General features: G+C 40.3%; 1 protein-coding gene across 1 annotated transcript in view; it reads right to left on the reverse strand.

Annotated features, from left to right (window-relative positions):
- Positions 1–27,247, reverse strand: part of LOC132828184 (copine-8-like) — a 593,006-nt gene that overhangs the window by 433,626 nt on the left and 132,133 nt on the right. The window lies entirely within an intron of this gene.

The following is a 27,247-nucleotide window of genomic DNA, read 5'->3' on the forward strand; positions in this document are numbered from 1 at the left end:
GAAAATAAAAAAAAAGTTAAACAGCTCTTGCTCGGGTATTGCATAAAAAAAGTCACAAATCAACATTTTAACAGAATCTTATATAATGAAACAGAAACTGACAAAACTAAACTAATGTTTTCCTGGGGAACAATGCACCCCAGCCCCTGAGATACCCACTGGTCTCTAAAGGCCTTGACTGTGCTGGTGAGCACCGCGTGCTCCCTCTGCAGGGACACTCAAGTGTGGACAAAACCGTGGAAGAGGGGAAGACAGTCAGGAACCACAACATCCTCCACAACCCACTGCTTGACCTGTTAATGGCCAATTTAGTCAGGCCAAAGAGTAGACCCACGAGAAGGCCCTCTGATTTGTCCATCCCTCCCCTTACAGGGTGCTTGCAGATCATGAATGTCGGGCTGAAGTGCAACCAGATATTGAGAAGCAGCCCCTTCAAAAAGCCAAAGGCGGCCTTTAAATGAAATCAATGGAAATACAAGAAAATAGTTTTCTCTATCATAACTACATTGAATTCAGTTAGCTTTATTGTCACATTTAATCAAATGACTGCAGTGAAAGTTTACAGTCACCGCATTACAGCACCATTTTAGATACAAAGATACATGTGGCCTGAAACCCACTGAAGTACTTCTTTCTATACTGGGCCTGAGAACCTGTTTGGTTAACAGTGCAAGATAATTTAACCACTCATGAATCTTGACAGAGGTACCTGGCTTAACAATGAATTTATTGTGTGATATTAATCAATAAAAGTTATATTGTCTGTTTAGGCATAATTATTCAGACTGTGACCGTCAGGAGCCAGGATGACATGCCTGACACATTCAGGGTCTCACATTAGATTTCCTTTTACCCAACCAAGACTACATAGTATGATCAGATTGAATGAAGCTGAATGTTGCCTCCAACATTAACCCTTTCAGAGGTGTTATCTCGTACAACGAGGTGCTCAATCATGCTGGAGTTCAAAATTATGCTTATAGAGTTGGACACCACTTCTTTGTTGAAAAGTATTCCAAGCTTTCCCTATAGACCTGAGTACGCTTGATGCTATGCTCCTTCACAGGCAACCTCTCATTGCCCCAGATATCTCATTGTGCACACCCACCAGCCCTTTTTCTACCATATACCCGATCAAATTGCTTATCTCTGTCCTCTAAAGCACAGCTCATGTATAATCTTGCCCTCCAGTGAGCTGACACCTGCATTACCCTTGTCCAGAGTCCAGCCCACTCATAACTCTTGTCAAATCTTGTGCAGATACCGCCTATTTCCTAAATTAGCCACCATATTATTATAAGAGTTGTGAGAGAACGAGTTTGAGTGATGGTGCTACTTCATCACTGTCATGTTGTTCTTCCACCACTGCATGGAAAGATGACAGCTCTTGGACAGAGAGAGAGAGAGAAAGCAACAGGTGGATTCATACACCATCTATAGCTTATAAATCAAAGGACATGGTGGGATAAGGGAGAGGTGGGATGTGAACAACAGGCTTAGGTATGAGGATAATGTCATCTTAGAGTCATAGAGATGTACTGGATGGAAACAAATCCTTCAGTCCAACTTGTCTATGCCGACCAGAAATCCTAAATAAATCTAGTCACATTTGTGAGCACTTGGCTCATATCCCTTTAAACCATTCCTTTTCATGTACCCACCCAGATGTCTTTTGAATATATAAAACTCCACCACTTCCTCTGGCAGCTCATTCCATACATGCACCACCCTCTTTCCCCATTCACCCTAAACCTATGTTTTGGACTTCCCCATCCCAGGGAAAATACACTGTCTATTTACCCTATCCATGCTTCTCATAATTTTATAAACTTCTACAACATCACCCTTTAGAATCTGACATGCCAGGAAAAAGAGCCTCAGTTTATTCAACCTCTCCCTCGAGGTTCCTTCCAACCCTGGCAAAGAACAAAGAATAAAGAAAATTTACAGCCCAGGAACAGGCCCTTCGGCCCTCCAAGCTTGAGCCGATCCAAATGTACTGTCTAAACCTGTTGGTCAATTCCTAAGCATTTGTATCCCTCTGCTCCCCACCTATTCATGCATCTGTCCAGACGCATCTTAAATGAATCTACCGTGCCTGCCTCTACCACCTCTGCTGGCAACGCATTCCAAATGCCCACCACCCTCTGTGTGAAGTACTTATCGCATGTGTCCTCCTTAAACTTTCCACCTGTCACCTTGAAAGCATGACGTCAGGTTATTGAATCCTTCACCCTGTGAAAAAGCTTGTCTCTATCCATTCTGTCTATACCCTTCATGATTTTGTAAACCTCAATCAGGTTCCCCCTCAATCTCCTTTTTTCTGGTGAAAATAAGCCTAACCTACTCAACCTCTCTTCATAGCTAGCACCTTCCATACCAGGCAACATCCTCGTAAACCTTCTTTGCACCCTCTCCAAAGCGTCCATATCCTTTTGGTAATGTGGCGACCAGAACTGTATACAGTATTCTAAATGCGGCCGAACCAATATCTTGTACAATTTTAACATGACTTGCCAGCTCTTATACTTAATACCCCGTCCCATGAAGGCAAGCATACTATATGCCTTCTTGACCACTCTATCCACCTGTGCAGCAACCTTCAGGATACAATGGACCTGCACTCCCAGATCTCTCTGCCCATCAACTTTTCCCAAAACTCTTCCATTCATTGTATAATTCGCTCTAGAATTAGTCTTGCTTAAATGCTCACATTTGTCTGGATTGAAAGCCATCTGCCACTTTTCTGCCCAACTTCCAGTCTATTTATATCCTCCACCAATCTTTGTGTCATCTGAAAACTTGCTGATCATACCAACAGTGCCCTCTTCGAGATCATTTATGTATATTACAAACAACAGTAGCCCCAATATTGACCCCAATATGGTCACCTTTCTCCATTTTGAGAAACTCCCTTCAACTACTACTCTCTTCTCCTGTTGCTCAACCAGTTTTTTTTTATCCACATAGCTAGAACACCCTGCACACCATGTGACTTCACTTTCTCCATCAGTCTACAATGGGGAACCTTATCAAATGCCTTACTAGAGTCCATGTATATGACATCAACAGCCCTTCCTTCATCTAACAATTTGGTCACTTCCTCAAAGAACTCTATTAAGTTTGTAAGGCATGATCTTCCCCACACAAAACCATGTTGCCCATCATTGATAAGCTAATTCTTTTCTAAATATAAATAGATCCTATCTCTCAGTACCCTCTCCAGCAACTTCCCCACCACCGACGTCAGGCTCACGGGTCTGGAGTTACCTGGAACATTCCTACTACCCTTCCTGTACAAGGGGATAACATGAGCAACCTTCCAGTCCTCCGGCATCTCACGTATTAAAGGATGTCACAAAGATATCTGTCAGGACCCCAGCTATTTCCTCTGTCACCTCCCTCAGCAATCTGGGATAAATCCCATCCGGTCCTGGGGATTGGTCCACCTTAATAACCTCTAGCATATCCAATACATTTTCCCTACTTATGCCAACATGATCCAAACTATTCAAACTTCTACCTCTAATCTCAAGATTCATCATGTTCCTCTCCTCAGTGAACACTGATGCAAAGTAATCATTTGGAACCTCACCCATTCTCTCAGGTTCGGCGCACAGCCTTCCTTCATTATCTTTTAGTGGACAATTCTTTCTCTAGTTATCTGCTTGCTTCTTATATAAGAATAAAATGCTTTGGGATTTTCTGTAATTCTGCTTGCTCAAGCTATTTCATGACCCCTTTTAGCCTGCTTGAATCCTTGCTTACGACTTTTCCTACTCTTCCGATGTTCCTCCAGGCCCGTTCTGTTCTTAGCTGCCTAGACCTTATGTACACTTCCCTTTTCCTCTTGGCTAGTCATACAATTTCTCCTGTCATCCATGGTTCGCGAATCTTGCCCTTCCTATCCTTTGCCTTCAATGGGACATGCCTATCCTTCTAAGTCTTTCCTGAACCCTTTCAAGTTTCACAACATCCTTCCATAGCAAGGAGACAGAATTTCATGCAATATTCCAAAAGTGACCTAACAGCTGCAGCATGACCTCAACTGCATTTCTGGCCACAGACTAAGCAATAGCCTCTGCAATGATGGCCTACATATCTTTTGAATGGGAATTAAGAGCATAACAGGTACCACATTCAAGAGAGAAAAGGTGTGCTAATGAGTGTAGTCTATACTGTTTAAGTGAAGTGAGGGTTGGACAGGTCAGAGGGCCTTCTTGTAGGTTTACTTCTGGGCCTGGCTAAATTGGCCATTATAGGTCCAGCCAGCGGGCTGTGGAGGAGGACGTTATTCCTGACTGTTTTTCCCGTTTCACGGTTATGTGCGTGCTTGGGTGTCATTGGAGAGCATGCAGTGCTCACTGGCATGCTTGAGACTGGTGGGCACTACAGGAGCTGGGGTGCATTGTCATCCTGGAAAATGTTATTTTAGTTTTGTAAGTTTCCATTTTATTATATGAGATTCTGTAAAATTGTTATTTTTTTTAATACAATGCCCTAGCAAACGGTGTCCTGGTTGAATAAATGGCAGCTTGATCCAATTGTGAGCTGTAGTAGCAGCAGCTCTAAGAGTACGCGGGTGTGGTGGAGCGATGAGTAAGAGGCATAGTTCTGATTGATAAAGATCAAATGGTGAGTGAATGATATGTATGTGATGTATTGAGAAATGTGTGAGGGTGGTGGTCTAATTAGGAGAAAGGTGCGATTGATCTAAATTCCTGAAGAAGGGCTCATGCCCAAAATGTCGATTCTCCTGCTCCTTGGATGCTGCCTGACCTGCTGCACTTTTCCAGCAACACATTTTCAGCTGGTGGTCTAATTAGCGGACTGTCATTCAGATGTACATTTTATTTGTCTATCGAAATAAAAGTCGTGTCCAACTCTGTTAGCATAATTTTGGAGTCAAACATAATGCAGCACCCTGTTGTATAACAGAATACTTTTGAAAGGGTACGAGGAGTGCAGGATACATTTGGACATATTTTGACAACCCATATGATATCATGGAACACTTTACCGCACTGTATTCTAGTCCTCGGTGCTTTACTCCAGACATTGTCTGCTATTATTCTTTTCCCAAGTATTTGTTTGAAGTGCATCATGAGTCTTTGAAGATCCAGCATTTTCTTCTCCCAATGGCCTCCAGTTCAACATTTGAAAACCTTGAAATAACCCATTATTCCTTTTCCAGACCAGAGGGACTTGCACAAGTATGTCCCATATATACTCCAGGTATAATAAAACTCTCTTTTATGACCTGCAGGCTGGTTTTAAGAAGTGCAGGTCTGTTTGAACTTATACTAGCCTTTCAAACGTTGGGGCTTGTGGGGAGATACAGCCACTCAATAGCAAGGTTATTATTGATGGCATGCTGCGTTTGGGGAAATGAACAGGCACCATAAACCTGGTATAGCTTCATCGCTTTGTAAAGCTACAGGGTGCTAACACATTGCAAGTTTCATTTTAAGGAAAGTTCAATTTATCTAAAACCAATAGGTAGGAGATGGAAGCCATTAGTAAGCCGCGAATATCATTAGAACCTAAGACCAGCCTTTAGAATTCCCTCTCATCTACATATCAAAGCAACCTGGCTTTTTCAGAAAATTGAATTGTTGCCACCATAAATGAAGTTTAGCCAAAGGAACTAAGCTTTAATCTTCCCTTAATTTATTCCAAAAACTGAAAAACAAAATATGCAAACAGCTTCCACCATTCAATGTAAAACAAAGTCTTCCATTAACATGCCTCATAAGTGAAGCCTTATCGGCCACATAGGGTCAAAATATAATCCCGTACATCCTTTAGATGTCAGCTTGATCAAAGCCCTTCTATGTAGTTGTCTAACTTTGTTCATTGTCAGATTGGACATAGATACAATGTCTTTTAACAGCTGTACAGAGAAACAGCTGTGATAGCCCAAGGTATAAAAATTCCAAGCATCTATTGCTTTAAATACCAAAAATGGATCTGTGCCAACTTAAGAATGAGGACTCTGCATGTACAAGATAACAGAACTCATTGATCTTATTTGTGTCATCAAAACTGCCAAAAGCTGTAGTCGTCTGCAAATTCCTGATGGATTTCTTAGATCTCTTAACTGCACGTCCCATTTTGTCCAAGATAGCAGTGGTGGCATTCTGTGCAAATTTCTATTTATTACACCTCCACTACCTGTATATCTAAGCAAAGTGTCACTTGCAATAGGACGTATTCTTGCTCGATTGAGCATAACAAATTGCTCATTCTTTATTCGAAAAGCTAAAGATTTCAGTTTATGTTTCCTTCCAGTGAAAAATTCCAAATAGCTGCAGCTGTAACATTTGCTCTGGCAACTATAAATGTCTCGTTCTCCATGAATGTTACTGTTCATGCTGATGAACACAATGCCAAAATTTCCACAACTGCAAGATCTTAGTTTCATACACCTTACAGCTTTCATCAGGAGTAAGGTTTTTCATAAGGTTTTAATGTTACTGCAGTTTGGGAATATCCTCCCATCCTTACGAGATTAGAGGTTCCCAAAATAAAACTAGCAAATCTCCCTGCCAGGACATTGGTCTCTTTCCAGTTCAGGTGAAACCCATCCCTTTAAAACAGGTCTTTTCTGCCCTAGAAGTGATCCCAAAGATCCAAAAATGTGAATATGAAAATCTTTCATAAGGTTTCATAAACCTTACAGCTAAAACATGGAGTCTTCCTTCACCTCAGTCACTGCACATATTTACTCAATGCTATTGCTGAATTCATTGTGTGGACAAATAAGATTATGGCTGAGATAATTGTGGCTTTTCCCGCAGACTCCCCTGTTGATCAAAAGTCAGTCTTATTTAGCTATTTGCTGGGGTAGGGAGCTCCATTGATTAGCAAGTTTAGAAGAAATTCTTCTTCACCAAGTTTTAAATGAGAGACTGACTCTTTTAAAACTGCTCACCATAATTTCAAATTCTGCTATGAAATGAAATCAAGTGCTGCGGGATGCAGGGTGCGGTATAAAGAATTGCAGAACAAATAAAAGTACTGCAATTTTGTTTCTTTTCATTTGCAGGATTTGAACTTATTATTGTTTCTGTTTCAGACAGCAGTTACTCTTCATTCCACCTTCGTTTCTGCTCTCGGCACATTTCGCTTTATTACTGTTGTACGTGCAGCTAAACCACATATCCACCTCAGCATATGGTGGCTTTGCTGCTATCATCCTCTGAGTATAGGCAACTAAAGGGCCTACTTGGTCTCGTGAAGTAGAGGAAACCCGCTAATTAGTTTAACAAGAGGCTCTTATATTCAATAAGAAGTAATGTATTCCATGTTATCAATAATTGGTTAAATTAACATAATGGCCAGTTTTACAAAGCTTATAAGGATGTCTGAATGTTAGGTTTCACCTCTACATGATCCTAAATTGTTCTGCCCAACAATCCATATGACATTTTCACAGAGGGTATAGTTTAAGGTAATGCTCATTATTAAACCTTTCAGGTCCTTATGCCTTCAATCAATGATCAGCACTTGTGTGGCCCTGCATAACAATTCTTTTGTCATTTATTTTCTCCCATTTCCTATCTTATCATAGTCTCTCCCTTTATTTTTCTCCCACTGCTTTCCTTTGTCATCTGCTTAAAGCCAATATATTGCTCACTTTCCCCACTTCCAGTTAAAAGTCTATAAATTGAAATTTTATCTGTGTTTCTCCCTGCACAAATGCTGCTAGGTCTTCTGAGTATTTCCAGCATTTTCTGTTTTTTTTTTAAATTTCATTCACTATATATATGTTGTTGCAGAGTTATCTAAAATTAAATAGAAAGCTTTCTACTGGATTTAGCTCACTGCAAATGACACAAACCCTTCAGTGTTCTTCAGATTTTCAATTAGCAGAAAAATACACAATCAAACAATGTGACTTGAGCTATCATGGATATTATCTGCTGATTAAATTTATGTCCAGCTCACCTTATAGTAAATAAAACTTAAGGTGACCAATAAGTCATTAGATTAGATTACTTACAGTGTGGAAACAGGCCCTTCGGCCCAACAAGTCCACACCGACCCGCCGAAGCGCAACCCACCCATACCCCTACATTTACCCCTTACCTAACACTACGGGCAATTTAGCATGGCCAATTCACCTGACCCGCACATCTTTGGACTGTGGGAGGAAACCCACGCAGACACGGGGAGAACATGCAAACTTCACACAGTCAGTCGCCTGAGTCGGGAATTGAACCCGGGTCTCCGGGCGCTGTGAGGCAGCAGTGCTAACCACTGTGCCACCGTGCATATTATAAATATATAAACCATTGGACCAAATTCCATAGATTTTCCTGTATTCTCCTATTATAAACTGTAAATTGGCTTTTAGTTAACATTTAAGTGAAACCAACAGTTTAAATTCTAAAGTTGCCAGGCATGAACAGGCTTTTTACAAGCTCTCTGGTGATGGAACAGTTGAGCTTAGTTAATTAAAGGAGTAGCTGAAACTGGTCCACAGTAACACAACAACTGAGTCTTTTGAGTTAGAAACATTCAAAACCACAGTGAATACCTCGTAAGTGAGTAATATTCATTCTATTCCTAGGATTCAAAACAATATAGCAAATGGCGGCAAGGTTATTAACTCATAGCAAAAGGAACAAATATATAACCAAGTAAAATAATTACATTATTTCAAGAACATTAAGTACAGGAGGATAGATTATTGCATGCAATTTTTTTGTTAATTCAAGAAAGCTTAATTAATTTGGTTCATTCAAAACAATAAGTACACTTGGAACAGGGAGAAAAGGTATCGATGTGGGAAGATTCCTTTCTTAGAATAACCTTGTTACCACCAACTAAAGCAGCTGGATGAATGAAGAAGGGGAGCCAGTTCTACACTGGTCCTTACATCTGCAAAGTAATCTGAGAAAGCAAATGAGATTTACTCCCTCTTGCCTGAGAAAAGTGCCACTGATGGCAGCATCAAAGAAAGAGTATTATCAATGGAAAGCAGTTAGTGCTGAAGGCATACCATTGGGCGGCATGGTGGCACAGTGGTTAGCACTGCTGCCTCACAGCGCAGAGACCCAGGTTCAATTCCCACCTCTGGCGATTGACTGTGTCGAGTTTGCACGTTCTCCCCGTGTCTGCGTCCAAAGATGTGCAGGTTCAGGTGAATTGGCTATGCTAAATTGCCTGTAGTGTGAGGTAAGGGGTAAATATAGGGGTATGGGTGGGTTACACTTCGGCGGGTCGGTGTGGACTTGTTGGGCCGAAGGGCCTGTTACCACACTGTAATCTAATCTTATGGTTTTGTGAACTAGGAAGTGACCAGAGCAGATTTACCTTAGAGCTTGTAATGTTTACAGAGGTGGAAAGTTTTACCATAGATCTCTCACCCATGCCATTTCTGTTCCCTCAAAAGGTCTCTTCTTTCTTTTCTTCGTACTACATCTCAGTGCAACCCCTAGTTCTACAGCTGTACTGGAAGTAACCTGTCCTACAGCGAAATCCATTGCCCCTGGAAATTTGGTGAGGTGACCTAGTGGCTATTTTTTGAGGGTACAAACATGCTAAGTGTGTCCTGGTCAAGGCACTGACACTATGGAGGCCGGGTCACTGAATATACTCAAGAAAGTGATGAATAAATTGTTAGATCTTGAAGGGGTATGTGAAGAAGTGGTATTGAAACAGAGGATCAGCCATGATCATAGTGAATAGGGTGTAGGTTTGCTCGCTGAGCTGTAGGTTTGATATCCATGGATATCAAACCTACAGCTCAGCAAACAAACCTACACCCTAAACCTCAACCTGAGCTACAAACCTTGCAAAAATCATAGTGAATGGTGGAGCAAGCAAAAGGCCTACTCCTGATTCTATTTTCTCCATTTTTATGCTATTATATCATGAGCAAAACAGACTCTTTGCAGCCAGTGAGGAACAGAGGTTGTCAGGAGATTTCCATGTCAAAAGTTTTCTGCCTAGTTTGCTCAGAGCAAGTGGTAGGATAAAATGCTGCATATTAATGAGGCAAGTCATGCAGGTATAAAAGGTTATTGACACATAGTATTCCCTCATAATAGCAACTCACCACTGCCACAGACCTGAAGTCCCAGAAGTTGGCTAAAAGATGTGATAAGTTGTTCACGGCATCACAATAGGGCATGCATGATTCCAAATGATACATTTGCTGAAGTGATTCTGCCACAGTTTTCACTATTGCCCACATCACTCAGGCCCCAATAAGAATCTGCTCCAAATCTCTTCGCTTGCAATTTCTGAATCCACTAAAGCAGTATCTGAATGTGAACCATGTCAGCAAACATGACCATGAGGATGCTGAATTGTCCATGGAACTCTAATGGTTCATGAATAATCTCACAGCAAGGAATTCTGCTACCTTGTCAATTTTGGCTAATTTGTCACTTTAGTCACCCCAAAATATAGATGAAGGGCTCTTGCCCGAAATGTCGATTCTCCTGCTCCTCGGATGCTGCTTGACCTGCTGTGCTTTTCCAGCACCCTCCTCTCAACTCCAGCATCTGTAAGCCTCACTTTCACCCAAAAATATAGCCAACTCTTGTCTACTTTCATAAAAGACCTTGCAAGCTATTTAGCTGTACATATTTCAGAATACTGGCCTTACAAACGATGCACAGATCCTACACTTGAATTTTAGAAATGTTAGTTTCTTCCCTACTTCAGTATTCAAAGCAGCAGGATTGCAGTGCATTAACTGTTGTCCTCTGATGAATTTATTTAGTCCTTCGCAGAATTGATTGGATTTATTTTTCTCCAACGGGAATAGAGGTGTCAGAATTTCATTTTCAGAAAAAAATTATTTCACAGACACTTCAATCATTCACTCAAATTTTGGAAGCTTATCCTTTCTCTGGAAGGCAACGTAGAAATTGAACAGCTGTGAGCAAATCACAAAAAGACAAACTGCTAACCAACTAAATCCAGAAGCTTTCAATCAGGACGTGACATTTTCAGTACTAAATAACTATGACAAACTGGTTGCTAATTCCTACTTAGTAATGGACTCTTCCAGACAATTTTAGTTAAATAATTCTAAAATCTACTCCTCTATACTAAATGACACAACTAATATTATTAATGTCACCCACATGATCCTAAGTGATAAACTGCAAATTGTTTTCAGTTAAATGATATAATTATACATGTAAAATGCAGCTCATTAATTACAACTGAATTCCTGGTTATTTCCAGTCAAAACACAGTGGAAATAATAACATCACCAGTGAGAACTGTTTTAAAAAACTGCTCTCATTTAGCAATAATTAAAAATGTGAAACTACTTAATTCCAGGGCTTTAGTTGTATAACACCATATAATATCTTCATGGTTTCCAAAATATTATTTGTAAAATTAAATACTTCGCTAGTGTTCGAACTACCATTATGTGCAATTTTCAGGGCAAATAAAATGCATTTGAATGATTTAAGGTTCATCATAATCAAAGACTAAATGAGAGGAAAAATAACAATTTCAATAAACTCAGCTACTCGAAAATCTTCTGGAGTTCTCTTTTTATGACTTATAGCCTTTAATCTAGAAGTTTAATGTTACTGCTTGAAATATCAATCTATAAGGTATTGTATATCCTCAGCGTTCTAATTAAACCAGTGTACAGGAAACTAGTTGTGCAAAATGTATCCTGCAAAAGCAACCTCAAGGGAATTTGGACTGACAAAAGCAGTGTTAGAGTGCAGATAGACAGAAAGGAAAACTGAGAAGCAGCAGGTAGGTAGGAGTTGCTTCAGGATACATTATCCGTTATATTTAGGAACCCATATTTTCTAATTAATATGCCATTTAATCTGCTGCAATAGTATAGATATATCATTTAATTAAAAGTGTTTTGGAAGTGTTTTGAAGAAGAAAAAGAATTTAATGAGCTACCTATTGGAAATAAATTCCTCAAAGTGCACAATGAAGGTTGAGAGGGAACCCTTTTACAAAATCTCAGATGTACTCTTCCTTTTATAGAAACTGAATGAAAACATCTAGGAATGGAAAAAGCCCATTAATTCCAAAAGGGGAACCATGGAAAATATAAGAGAGCAGGAGGGAAAGAGAGGCCATGGAGGGCATTTAGATTAGATTAGATTAATTACAGTGTGGAAACAGGCCCTTTGGCCCAACAAGTCCACACTGACCATCCGAAGAGCAACCCACCCAGACCCATTCCCATACATTTACCCCTTCACCTAACACTATGGGCAGTTTAGCATGGCCAATTCACCTAACCTGCACATTGGATTGTGGGAGGAAACTGGAACACCTGGGGGAAACCCACACAGACGTGGGGAGAATGTGCAAACTTCACACAGACAGTTGCCTGAGGTGGAAATTGAACTCGGGTCTCTGCCACTGTGAGGTAGCAGTGCTTACCACTATGCCACCATGCTGCCCATTTATACGCATAAAAGAGGCAATATTTATATGTGGGGATATCAAAAGATTTGCCATGTGGGTGGAGGTTTTGCGGCGGGGATGGGGGGAAGCGGGCCAGGGAGGGTGTTGAGGCTGTGAGGTGTTGATCTTCATCATTAAAACAGGGTGCATATCCCAGTTAACAGAAACAGGCACAAAGGCCTGCCAGCCTTGCTTCCTTCCTACTCCCACTGCCACTTTTTTTTGTCTATTCATTTACAGGATGAGAGCGTTGCTAGTTAGGGCAGCATTTATTGCCCATCCCCACCCTTTCAGACCCAGACGTCTCCTGCCTTTACTTTCCTACCAGGAGAAAATGAGGACTGTAGACTCTGGAGATCAGAGTCGAGAGTGTGGAGCTGGAAAAGCACAGCAGGGCAGGCAGCATCCGAGGAGAGGGAGAATCGACATTTCAAGCATAAGCCCTTCATCAGGATTCCTGATGAAAGGCTTAGGCCCAAAACATCGATTCTCCTGCTCCTTGGATGTTGCCTGACCTGCTGTGCTCTTCCAGCTCCACACTCTTTACTTTCCCATCCCCTCTATGAAAATCAAGTCAAATGTGGCATGACAAAGAAACCTCCAAGAATATATTCACCCAGAGTTGACATTCCTCGAAAGAATGGATGCGCAAGGATAATCAGAATAAAATGGATTCTCAGCAGGGAGGGTCAGTAAAAACAAGACCATATACTTACTCCAAACTGAATACATTGCCTTCCCACCATGGTCTAATCTGAACTTGCTATTCTGAGTGAGACCACTGTAGGAAGAAGAAGGGTCGATACAGACTGAGTCCTAGTCACATCATTGGTCTCAAACTGCAACTGTCATCAAAAGCCTGACTGAATAAGTGTCTCAAGAGCTGGACTGTGTTCTGGAAGAAGCTAAATAAAAATTTGCGGCAACTGAAGTTTGGCTGATTTGTCTTAACAAAATTGCAGAAAGTATAGAAATTTCCTGCAATCAAGTGGGCCTCATGACCTAACATCTCACGGAGATCCCAAACTTTGAAAGGAAAGTTTTATAACACAGACAACTTTGCATTTTGGGTTTTGGAGGTATTGTCCTTTCCTTCAATAACGGTTTTGTGAGTTGAGATTGAAACACAGCTTCTGAGAAATGACAAGAGTGTAGCTTTGCTAGTCGCACTTAAAAGTGTATATTACTCAGGGAATACAAAAGCCATTTGAAAGATTTAGTCCATTAACAAGCTTTCTGAATGATATTCCCCAAGGCCAACTCTGACTCTCACAAATAACATTAACATTAAGCTCTCTCAACCTTTCAGCTCCATGCCTCCTTACTCAGCAGCACTGATTAACTGTCCTGCCTTATCATATGCAAACTGTGACATGATGGATCTAGTTCTTTTGTCCAAAAATGGCAACTAGAAATCCAAAAAAATAGAAAAAGGAGACAAAAAAACTTCAAATTATCAATGCTGCAATTTTGTTAATTGCTTAATGACTGCTTCACAAAATAGAAAATAATTGATATAGAAATTATTATACAATGTACTTCTTTTGCACATAAAATAAGCTTGAAGGATACCACACTAAGAGTTATTGCCTACACCCAATCTGTGTTTACGTTAATCCCTGTGTAAAATTTTAGCACACATCAAAATTGGTATTAGACCCTGCAAATATGTAAATTGGGGTCCACCTGTTTTGGATTCTTTAGAAATATCAGCTAAGAAGTAGAGGCTCAGGATTTTTCAGAAACACGATCAGAAATATCTGGAAAACTCAGCAGGTCTGGCAGCAACTGTGGAGAGAAAGCAGAGTTCACATTTTAGAGTCAGTAACTGTGCTTCAGAACTGATTGTAGCTAGGAAAAGGTTAGCACAACTGCTCGAGAATCGGTTTAGAGTTGGAGGAGAAGAGTAAACAATTGATGGAGATGGACACTAGATAGAGAAAAAAACAGCGGGACAAACAAAGCAGTGGGTAACGGTCAGCCTGGGAGAATGATAACTGTTAAATGGGGATCATTAGTGGCTGACAATGGGTTGTTTGTGATAGCAGCCCATGTGCGATGACAAGGTCTGGTGTGAGAGGGTTGGGGTAAGGATAAGGGAGAAGGTGCTCAGGCCACAAAAATATTCAACTTTATACGGAATCCAGAAGCCTGCAGGGTTCCCAAGCGGAAAATAAGTTGCTGTTCTTCCAGGTTGCATTGAGCTTTTCTAGAGCACTATAGCAACCCCCATCACAGACACTGGCTGGGGAAATATAGTGGTGTGTTGAGATGGCAGACAACTAATAGCATAGGGTCATTTTTGCAGTTCTGCTACAACCAGTTCTGAAGAAGGGTCACTGAACCCAAAACATTAACTCTGCTTTCTCTCTCCGCAGAGCTGTTAGACCTGCTGAGCTTCTCCATGAATTTCTGATTTCAGGCATCTGCAGTTCTTTGGCTTCTTGTCTTTCACACTCAGTGACAGCCAACCAAAACAGGTAGTTTTGAAATTTTCATTCTCAGAAACAGTGTTCTAGGGAGGCAGGTCAAGGATTGTTCAATGTCACTCTACAAAAAGTGCAATCAATCCTTCCCTATAGCCATTTCTAACTACTACGATAGCTCCACAAAACTTCTGAGTATCATTTTTCAGGACTGATTTTTTGACAATTCATTCACAGGATGGTGGGTGTCATTGGCTAGGCCTGCACTTATTGCCCTCTGCAATTGTTAAGAGTCAACCACATTACTGAGAGTCCAGAGTAATATGTTGGCCCCACCAAGTAAGAATGGCAGATTTCTTTCCCTGAAGGACATTAAGTAAACCAGATGGGCTTTTCCTGACATTCAACCAATGGTTTCCTGGTGACTATTAGACTTCTGTTTCTGGATTTTTTTTTTCCTTTTTTGAATTCAAATTCTAGCAGCTTCCATGGTTGGATTCAAAGCCAGATCTCCAGAACATTACCTGGATCTGAGATTTTGGAGATGTATAGCTCAGGTTGTGGATCAGGTTGTCAGTTTGCTCACCAAGCTGGTAGGTTTATTTTCAGAAGTTTCATCATCATGCTAGGTAACATCATCAGTGAGCCTCCTGTGAAGCACTGGCGTTCTGTCCCACTTACTATTTGTGTGCCTTGGTCTGTTGTGGTGGGTGGTATCATTTCCGATTCTGTTTCTGACAGATTGGTAAACGGCCACAAATAGCAAGAGGGACAGAACACCTCAGCTTCACCGGGAGCTCCATGATGTTACCTAGCACGGTGATGAAACGTCGATAAACAAACCCACCAGCTCAGCGAGCAAACCGAAAACCTGACTATCTGGGTCTCTGCAATAATAGCCCTACAATGATACTACTAGTCCATTGCCTCTCCTAATGCTCGCCCAAATAAATAGACAAGGTCTAAATAGAGTCTATTGATCTTTTGTTTTATACACACACTGCCCATGTAGCATTTCGTCTCAACTTTGATAATCCTATCCTTAGTAGCCACACACACAGATGACAAGCAACATGAATTCGACTGGAACATCACTACTATTATAGGACAAGGCAAACAGAGAACAGCCAGGGAATTCCTAGAGGCATGGCACTCATCCACAGATTCAATCAATAAGCACATCGACCTGGACCCAATATACCGACCACTGCAACGGACAGCTGGAACTGACAACTGGAAGCGGCAGATTCAAACCACTACAAACGCCGGAGGAAAGATCACAGAAGTGCTTCACAGGAGGCTCCCAAGCACTGAGGATGTCACCTAGACAGGGGACGAAACGTCTGCAACACAAATTCTCAGCTCAGCGAACAGAACCACAATACATATATCCTATTCTGTCTGTCTGTTTTACCCCGTTAATAAGCGTGTGTAACTTCTGTTCAAAATGGAACACTGATATCACCTACACATGTAGAATAACATTTTAAAAAGACCTGGTAGAACAATTAACAATTTCTTTCACATACATTCATCGCAATAAACTGACCACCACACTTTCTGATATTTAGTCTGGCCAAGAAATTATTCAAGACAACAGAATGGCCCGTCTGATATTCACTTGACCTATTTTTTTCTTCAAAACATGATAAGTGATAGCCATTCAGCCATGTGATACTGTTTCAATTACATTAGAGATGATTTCCCCACTTAGAATCTATAGATCATACCATCATCTGATCAATCTGGATGTTCCAATTATTCCAGCATTATAGCCTCAGGAAGGAATTTTAGATTTCTATTGGTTTTGTGAGAAGTATATAATTGCGTGCTTTCATTCATTACTAATGCCCAAATTAGATGATTGTGAACAGCCTATTCTTTTAATTTCTTCAAACATCCCATCTCTCATGAAGGTATAAACATATGACAAAGTAGTTCTAGAGCTGCAGTCAATGCGCCAGTCATCATACTTTACTCTTACCCAAGACTCTGGGTGACAGTAGATTAGTTTGTTCTGCAGGCAGCAGCTGGGATTAATCATATGCTCAGCATCTATTCCCATGCTCTCAACAAGGGTAACAGAACAGCAAATTAGAATATGAACACTGCATTCTATTTTGTCTCCTGAACCTAAGGACATGAAGGCTAACTCTAGACTGCACCTGCTGACCTCAGTTGAGGCATGAACGAGAAGACAAAGTGGATAATGAACAGAGCAAGTAACAGTTATATAATCTTCAATGGAAGGAAACATGGCAGGGAACTCGAGGGAACATCATAAAATCAAGGAAGGCACTGAGTCACAGTATGCAGGCCAGCTGACCAAAACGTTGGACAACACGTTCTTTCTGAAGAAGGAAAGTGAGGTGTAGCGAGAGTATTCCAAATCAGATGGTCTACACAAATGAAGGCATGGAATAAATCCTGGTCGATATTTATCAAATCAACAGACATTTCACTTATTTACCAGTCATCCAGTGAGGTTTTGTTTGTTTAGCTTTTAGCAAAGTAATTTAAATAGATTGAGAAAAAATTTGTATTAATGACGAATCTAAGAATCTTAAAAACATGACTGCAGCACAAAATCCTGAAGAAATGCTTCTGCTGTCATTAAGGCTGATGCTTTTATTCCCAATGATCCAGAGCAGCTGAGGAATCCAGATCTGAAGCTTTCCTCCCTGAAAGTTGTCACCAGCGTGCTGAGAGTCCTAAAGCAAATCCCCTTATTAGAAAGGGAAAACAGATATTGTTTCTTCTCATCAGATCAAAAAAAACTTCACTGAACTGGGAGAGTGCTTCAAGCCCATTGCAACTAAATTTTCACAAACATATACAAAAACAGATAGAAGATTTGCAGTTAAGAAATTAGAATGAAGACATGATATTAATCAAACTCATAGGCCTTTTGATATTATTGTTTTAATGAGAGGGCAGTTTGAAAGTACTGAAACAGTTTTCTTGGTAATTTGACATCTTTTTGGCAGAGCAATTCATTTTTGTTGCCTGCAATAAGGAGCTTGGTTGGCTTAAGTTAAATTTAATTTAAATTAAATTAAATTAAATTAAATTAATCAGAAGCCCTGGAGTGTTTAGTTCTCCTTGGAACAACTAATTGAAAATACTAACCATGCTTCGGTAAGAATCTTCACCGTTGCAGTACAAGGTGTTGGCGAGACCGCACTGTAGTACTGTGCACAATTTGGTCCCTTTCTTTGAAGAAAGATGTAGAGTTGGAGACAGTTCAGAGAAGGTCCGCGAGATTGATCCCAGAGATGAAGGGTTTGTCATATGAAGAGAGATTAAACAGTTTAGGCCTACACTTTCAGGAATTTAGAAGAATGAGGGAAGATCAAGTTGAGATATTCAAGATAATAAAAGATGCGGATAAAATAGATGTGGAGCGGATGCTTCCTCTTGTTGAGCATTCCAGAATGAGAGGTCGTAGTCTTAGGATAAGAGCAGCAAATTTAAAACAAAGTTGAGGAGAAACTACTTGTCCCAAAGGGTTGTGAATCTGTGGAACTCAATACACTGAAGTGCGGTGGATATTGGGACAGTGAGTAAATTTAAGGAGGAGTTAGACAGATTTTTAATCGCTAATAGATTGGATGGATATGGAGAGAAAGCAGGAAGATAGGGGTGAGGAGCATATCAGTCATGATCAAATGGCAGATCAGAATCGATGGGCTGAATGGCCTACTTCTGCTCCTATATCTTATGCACTTGTGACCACACTGTTCCCAATTCAAAAACATGTGATAATCGTTCAATGTAAAATTGCTGCTGAAGCCACAAGATTCAGGTCTCTAGCCTCCGTAAACAGGCTCCATTTTTCTTGTCACTGTTTTTCACTCTTTCATTTTCTCACTCTCTTTCACTTTCTTTGGGCTATTGCTGGCAAAAGCAACAGGCTTCAAATGGGCAAGATGCCTGCAATGTTGTAAGCATCCAAGAGAACAACTCTGGATCAATGGAGACTGCAGGAGGGCATGCCAGGAGCAGCACCAGGCATACCTAAAAATGGGAAAAAAAACTAGATACCGGAATTCAGAAAGAAAATCAGAAATTTCTGTAAAAACCCAGCAAGTCTGGCAGCATCTGTGCAGAGAAAGCAAACTTAATGTTTTGGATCCAATGACCCCTCTTCAGAACTGACTGTAGCTAGGAAATGGTTGGTAGGGGTGGAAAGAGGTGAAAGGAATCAATAATATTTGGAGATGAAGCCCAGAGAAAGAGAATAAAACACTTGATCACACAAAGGAGTGGATAAAAGTCAGAGTGAATAAAACAAAAAGGAAAGGCTGTTTATGTGGTGCACATGGAATTCCATAAGGCTTTTAATGCAAGTCTCACATAAAAGATTAGTGAGGAAAATGATAGGTTATGGAATAGAAGGAATGGTAGTAACACGGATGCAAAATTAGCTGAGGGACAGAAAAGACTAGTGGGTAATGGACATTTTCTTTGGGCGAGAACAGTATTAGTAGTGGAATTCCCCAGAGGTTGGAATCGTGGCCCTTGCTTTTCCTGCTATTTATAAATGATTTTAATGTGCAGCAAACAATTTCAAAGTTTGAGAATAAAACAAAACTTAGGAGAATTGTAAACTGTGAGAAAGACAGTGTTGAACTTCAACAGGACATTGAACAATGGAGTGGAGGAATAAGTGGCAGATAAAGTTCGATGAGAAGTGAGAGGTGATACCAAGAACATAGAAAGAAAATATAAAATTATGGGTACAATTCTGAAGGATGCACAAGTGCAGAGAGACCTGGGTGTGTACATACATGGAAAGGTAGCCCAGCAAGTAGAAAGAGCTGTTATTAAAGCGTATTCAAGACTTCATAAATGGGAGGATAAAGGACAAGAGCAAGCAAATTAATCCATTTAGGACTCTGCTGGAGTAATGTGTACAGATTTGGCTACCATGTATTGCAGAGAGGTTTAAGGGATGAGGCACTTTAATAATGAGGAAAGATTGGAGAATTTGGGATTGTTCTTCTTGGAGAGGAGGAAGCTGAGAAGATTTCATAGAAGTTTACAAAGTTATGAGGGTTCTGGGCAGAGTAGATAGAGAAAAATTGCGGCGAAACTGGCAAAAGCCCTAAATTTTGATTTTCCTGCTCCTTGGATGCTGCCTGACTCGCTGTGCTTTTCCAGCACCATGCTCTCGAGGGAAAAATTGTTACTGCTGATAAAAGGATCAAGTACAAAAACCACAGTTCTAATGTGTTTTATAAAAGAAGCAAATGTAAGATGTGCAAATAACATTTTCACAGTGAATATTGAAGGCACTACCTGGATGTGTTTTGGAGGCAGGTTACAGGTAAAATGCCACATATGCTGCTTGCACTTGACACAGATGTGAGATTGGTGTCACATGTTAATATCCATTAATATGTTTACCCATTGACCGATCTCTGCTGACAACCAAGGCAAGGTTTCTAGTTCTGTGTCTGTCCTAAAAGGGAAGGCAAGATAGATGTACTGTCAGCACTTAAGCTCTGGTGAAGGTGAAATGTGCATAAAGGTAAGGCAAGGCAAAGCAGAGATGCTGTGACCATCCAAAAAGGAGAAAAATTAATGAGTACTAAGATAGTAAGGGAGCAGCATCGTGGTCAAATTCATTGTCTCTAAGCACAAACTGTTCTGAAAGCAGAATTCCAATATTGGATGCTGGTGCCCTCCAAAGTGCAGAACTAAGTTGCAGAACCAGATTTCATTGGAGATGTGACTTGAGGAAGCGGAGAAGCTGATAAATGTCAATTGTCAATGTCTGTGGAAGGATTATACATGTTTGCTGCCCATAATGGAGGACCAGAGAAACAAATGGTGAGCTGGAGTCATCAGGCTATTGCTCTCATCTACACATGAGAAATTGTCACTGTTCAATTTCCATCCACCAAATGGAAGAATGTGGCACTGCACATAAATGAGCTAGGATTAACTAATAACATGATGCTAATATATAAGCATCTCTGGTGAGATTTGTCATTTCATCATTCAGCACATGGTTAGAAAATGGGACATTTTGCTCCTAACATCAAAAAGATTCCCACGGTCAATCTCACAGTTGTCCCAATTTTCTTGCCAATGCCCAATTCATTCTCTGCCTGGTAAAGACCCGTACTATATATCAAAATAATAATTAATCTGCCACCTACTTTGACACATCCTGAGGCTGTAAAAGATCCTATTTTCATGCAAATTATTTCTTTTTAACATACATTCTTGATATCATTCATAAAGCAAATTTAGAGCTCATAAATTGGACAGTTGATTGTTAAATACAATTACAAATTATGTTTTCCTAACATTTTTGTCATTTCTTTCCATAAATCTGTTCCTGGTTTCTTCACTTATTATTTCCTATTTGTTGCAAGGTTATCAAATCCTTTTCTCAAAGTGCTTCAATTTACCTGTTCTTTATTTGTTTGAATTTCAACATGTCTGCTTGTCATGCAGTTCTGATTTTTCTTGAATATTTTAACGTTTTCGATTTGCTTTGCTTTTTATCTCTTTTTTAGTCTTTCCTGCCTTCGGTTCTTTTTTTTTCTCTCTTGTAACTCACTTCTGACTTGACATTCAATTTTCCTTTCTATCCAATTATTCAGCTTTACATTCAAGACTGTTTTCTCAAGACGGGGAGACATGAATTGGATAGGAATGAGATTAGGCTAAATTTACTGTGTAATCATGTGGCTCATGTAACAAATCATTCCATTTGTGACACAAGTTGCTGCCGCCTCTGGGAAGGAGAAAAACGGTGCAAGAAGAAATGCAATGAGAAGAAATGTGCTAAAATATAGAACAAAAGAGAATGTAAACAAACAAGTGAACAGAGGATCAAAATATAGTCTCAAAATATATCTGCCAAATGAGTTGGAAATTGCTGCATCAAGTCTTGCGTGACTTGTTCCGAAAGATCCAAATACATCTTGTAAATTTATATTGAGAAGGTGGACAAAGTAAAATTAAACAGCCCATAAGATTTCAAGTGAAGGAACAGAAAATTGGAGAACAATCCTTTTCTTGACCCTTCTTTATTATATTGAAAGCCTCTGGTAGAGAGATACAGGTTGTCATCTCATTATTCTATCTTGATGTTATTTCTACAGGCATGCTTGATAGAATCCCTGCCACTCCCAGGAAACTATGCCAATTACATTACCAATACAACAAGAGCTAAGTGCCACAGAGGATATACATGAGTCACGCAATGCATTACAATGGGCTGTTATTCAAATCTGGGGTCAAACTACAGTGACCATGTGTAAACAAAAATGAACCATTCCAATGTTAGGACAGAAAGGGCTTACTGCACACCTCCTCTTGCTCACTGTGATCATCAGGTTAAAAATATAATGTGCTTTATGGTTTTCTACATGTTAGCCTGCCTGACATAAATCACACAAATGGGTTGTTGTCAAGACAGACGTTTATTGAAGCACTAATATCATGTAAGTGTCTTAAAAGGTACAAGCCTATCTGATCTGGAATCTATATCATAATGCAACAAAATTCTCTGAGAAATTGGGATAATTCCTTTCCTTGCAAAATGTTACAATGATGATGTCTACAAGTTTATTATGTTTTGGTGATGTGTCTGTAAATATAGGGTAAACCAAGGGTGTTGTACTTGCCTGTTCGAAAGTCTGTCTCAGCAAGGCTGGCTGGTTTAATTATTGGAGAATAGAGAGCCCCCGACTGTTTTAGTGGTATGAAAATGTAAGATGTTCAAGCAGCCTGAGTGCTAACAGTAGAATGAATCTCTCCAAATCCCAGAGAAATAGGCTGAGAATATTAGATCATAAACTATTGTGCTTTGAATCATCCATTTAATTCCACGATGAAAGAAAAATGGGTACCCAAGGAAATTAAATCGGCATCAGTACCTTAATATAAGGCCTATGTGATTCAATTTGTTAAGAGGATTGTCTTTGAGAGGGGAGGAATCTCTATGATATCTCTGTGCAGAGATAGCCAGTCTACCAGGTCTGAGAGTGAAAGTGAACAGATAGACGCCAAAGCTCTCCATGGTCCTCTGGAACAGAAAACAGTTCATGCTCAGAATAGAAGGAACAAATTTATAGGCAAATCAAAGGAAGCTACAAGATTTGACTAACTCTAGCTGGGTACATACGTTTCCAGGAAAGTTTGGTCAATAAATCACAATTCTAGAGTTTTAAAATGTGAAATCCTGTACAATTCCTTCTGCTATCAGCTGGAAGTTCAAATTTGTCTTTAGAAATTTCGAACTCCAAGGGGATCATTATAAAGAGGATGAAGATCTTGTTGTGAATGAAGAGTTAAATCTACTAGAATTGATGCTGAGTTTGGATACTGCCATCGTCCCACAACTTTCCTAGCTTCCACCCAGGTGAATGTGAAAACTGGCAAGGCAAGGCATTTGAACATGATAATGAGTCAGCAGCTCATGGAGGTGAGTGCATAATAGGGAGAGCTATTTGGGTAAAATTGATAAGTTTGACAGTCAGTGATTAGTGAACTTGATAAGGTGAAGCTATGGCCAGATGAAAAGCCACTACCAACAGCACTACCTTGTCAAAAGTGTTTTGATTCCTTTGTAGGATACTGCCAAATTCTTGGCAATCACTTCATTTGTCATATACTTCACTCGGTTTTAACTGTACTCCCCTGCTGACAGCCTACACCATGGAAGCAGTTTTACCAAGCATCTCTAAAAGAGCAACAGCATACAGTCATAGAATCATGGAGATGTACAGCATGGAAACAGACTCTTTGGTCCAACCTGTCCATGCCAACCAGATATCCCAATCCAATCTAGTCCCACCTGCCAGCACCCAGCCCATATCCCTCCAAACCCTTCTATTCATTTACCTATCCAAATGCCTCTTAAATGTTGCAATTGTACCAAACTCCACCACTTCCTCTGGCAGCTCATTCCATACACGTGCCAACCTCTGCGTGAAAAAGTAGCCCCTTAGGTCCGTTTTATATTTTTCCCCTCTCACCCTAAACCTATGCCTTCTACGTTTGGACTCCTCCACCCAGAGAAAAGACTTTGACTATTTATCCTATCCATGCCCTTCATAGTTTTGTAAATCTCTATAAGGTAACCCGTCAGCCTCCAATGCTCCAGGGAAAACAGCCCCAGCCTGTTTAGCCTCTCCCCATAGCTCAATTCCTCCAACCCTGGCAACATCCTTGTAAATCTTTTCTGAACCCTTTCAAATTTCACAACATCTTTCCGATAGGAAGGAGACCAGAATTGCACACAACATTCCAACAGTGGTCTAAACAATGTCCTGTACAGCCGCAACATGACCTCCCAACTCCTGTACTCAATACTCTGACCAATAAAAGAAAGCATACCAAACGCCTTCTTCACTATCCTATCTACCTGCAATTCAATTTTCAAGGAGCTATGAACCTGCACTCTAAGGTCTTTTTATTCAGCAACACTCCCCAGGACATTAGCATTAAGTGTATAAGTCCTGCTAAGATTTGATTTCCCAAAATGCAGCACCTCACATTTATCTGAATTAAACTCCATTTGCCACTTCTCAGCACATTTGATCAAGATCCTGTTGTATTTCTCTGCCCTCATTAATCCTCTTTGTTACTTCTTCAAAAAACTCAGTCAAGTTGTGAGACATGATTTCCCATGCACACACAGCAACAGAAAAACCACCAGTAGTAACAATGGCACCTATGCCTTTTTCTCAGCCGTGTGTTATGCAAGTGGGCAGAGGGATGGGCACACTCATTTAATTCAAAGGACGCAAGACCTCACCACATGGTCCACAGGCAAAGGATCAGCTCTCCCATTACATGCAAGCACATGAGTTACTGATGACACACACAGCCTGCTGGAATAAGACCTCCTTATTAAATGGGTCAGGTGGGTAGGAATTCTCAGTTACCATCAAAATGCCAGTCACTAGAGAGCTACCTTAATGCAACCCTGAGTCTCTGCCTTTTGAGTTTGTGCACTCTCTGGTCGGGAAGGAAGCAGAGAGTTGTGGGGGTTAACAATGGTTTCAGTGGGGACAGGAGGCAAGAAACCAACAGAATGAGGGTAAGTGAGAATTTTGGCGACTCAAACTGAGATGTGAGGTGCCTGCTGAGAGAAGAATGAGAATAGTGGTGTTGCCACGAGGAGTGCTGTGCAAGGGATTGCTGTAAATGCCAGAGTGGGAGATGTGCCAACTCTAGTTGCTATGCCACTCCTTTTCTTGCCAAAATAGGCTCCTAGATCCTCAGTCTTTAAGTTGGAGGGACCACACTGAGCTGTTGACTTTCTGTGCGACATCCACTAAGCTTACCAGATTGGAAAGATTATCCATCTTCCCCAGTCTTGGGAATAGAAATCCTACAGCAGAACTTTCAGAAAAGACGGAGACACCCAGGCTCGGTCTTCTCAGATCTACTTTCCATTTCTGTGATTGCTGCAGCCAAACCATTCCTGCTCAGGTTGTGACCCCTTTAATGATTAATCCTTCCTTTGGCAGAAATTTGCCACCCCCATGACTGGTCAGGGAACCTTAAGGTAAGATGCTTACACCTTGGCTCAGTTGAAGAACCTCAGTGATGTGTACTGGAGAGTTTAACAGATTCCTAACCCGTGAATGGTACAATAATTAAACAAAGACCCACGGATGCTGGAGACCTTAAACCAAAACAGAAATTGCTGGACAAACTCAGCAGGAGGGGCAGTATCTGCAGGAAGGAAGCAGAGTTGAAGTTTCAAGTTTGGCGACTCTTCACCATCTGTTAGTAGCGAGCAAAGAAAGAATGAGAAGTCTTCTAGTGGAAAGTTTCAGGAGTTGCCCTTCAAGCTTATTTAGATGTACTTGCTCCTCTGTTAAACCAATATTGCAATAGGCATCCATTCAACTGGGTTTCTAACCATGACCACTTGTAAGGTAAAAGTGGTAAATCAATACCATGTCCCTCACCATGGTGAGGCCACTAGATGGATTAAAACGTGTGAAAAATTGAAGAAGCAAGCAAGAAGACAGCTGGAATGGGTCAGCTCCTTTTGTTTCTATCGAGAAGATTATTATAGTTCTTGGGAGCCGAGAAATATTGAGGAACAGCTTGTAGAAGCGAATGCATTGTGTGATTGACATGTCAAATTCTTGTGGTTTTCTTTTCACAACTATTAGAATCCATTACCAGCACTCTCTCACATTCATATGAAGCCACATTATTAACTTTCACAAAATAGGCTTGTCAGGCTATTGAAAAGAGTTAAACTACATACAGTACACAGACACTTACAAATGACAGAGATTTAACTTTCATTGAACTCCACTCCTAATCTTTATTTGTGCCTATTTTGCAAAGTTGACAGCACTGTAATGTTCTCAGATGGATTTTATCCACCCTCAGTTGTTTTGCTAACAAGAAATGGGAATCATCAAGTGCACAGCAGTTATAACTGTGACCACACAATATACAGCATTATTGATTACAGAAACTGGAGACTGGCAAACTTTGTAAATCTTCTCAATCAATTTTTCGTCCATTCTGTATCTCAACTTGTCACACTCTATGTATTTTGCAACATTTTGGCTGTTGTTGAAAGCAAATGCAAAGTACTCATTTAACAACACAGTGTAGTTTCCAAGCATAGATCCCTTTTTCAGATGACAATCAATCCCATCCCTTCTCTTAGTAGTGTTTTGTTTGTAGGAAATATTGAATACTGCAGTCCTGATGAAGGGCCGAGCCCTAAATGTTGTCTCTCCTGCTCTTCAGTGCTGCCTGAGCTGCTGTGCTTTTTCCAGTGTCACACTATAGATAATCTTTTATTATTCATACATCAGTCAAAGAATTTTGAATTTGCCTTTATGTCATTTACAAATGTCTTCCTATATCATGATGCCCTGGTTAAAAACTTCAACCTTTAACAAACATGGTCAAGTAAGTAAACTTGACATTCACAAATAGGCTATCTCATATTTTAAAGAGTAGTAGTGAATGCATTTTGCCAATTCTTTGTCAGGTATAAAACACTTTGGATTTTCTAAAGGATTGAAAGATGATCGAGAAATCATTAATGGTTCCTCTCTCTAGTTTTAAGTTGTTTTTAAGCCATCATGCCACCCATATATGGAAGGCTGACTTTGCTTTATTCTTTATTCTTGTCAGGTCTCAGTAGCCTTACTGTTACAGTATTTTAAAATTTAAAAATGCACATAGACATAAGCGCATGCATGCATTACCTTATGCCTTCTTATCAAACTTTTTAACAAGATTTCAAATTTGGCATAAATCACACCCTGAGTTCTTATTGACAACTTAACTATTCAAACCCATTTCATGAAGCATTCTCATTGCCAGCAAACTAAAAAGATATGGTCTAACCTTGTGCTGTCAACCAAATTACATTTGTCACTAATTTTAAACTT

The sequence above is a fragment of the Hemiscyllium ocellatum genome, chromosome 26 (assembly GCF_020745735.1).
Source record: "Hemiscyllium ocellatum isolate sHemOce1 chromosome 26, sHemOce1.pat.X.cur, whole genome shotgun sequence".
NCBI classification, from domain to species: Eukaryota; Metazoa; Chordata; class Chondrichthyes; order Orectolobiformes; family Hemiscylliidae; genus Hemiscyllium; species Hemiscyllium ocellatum.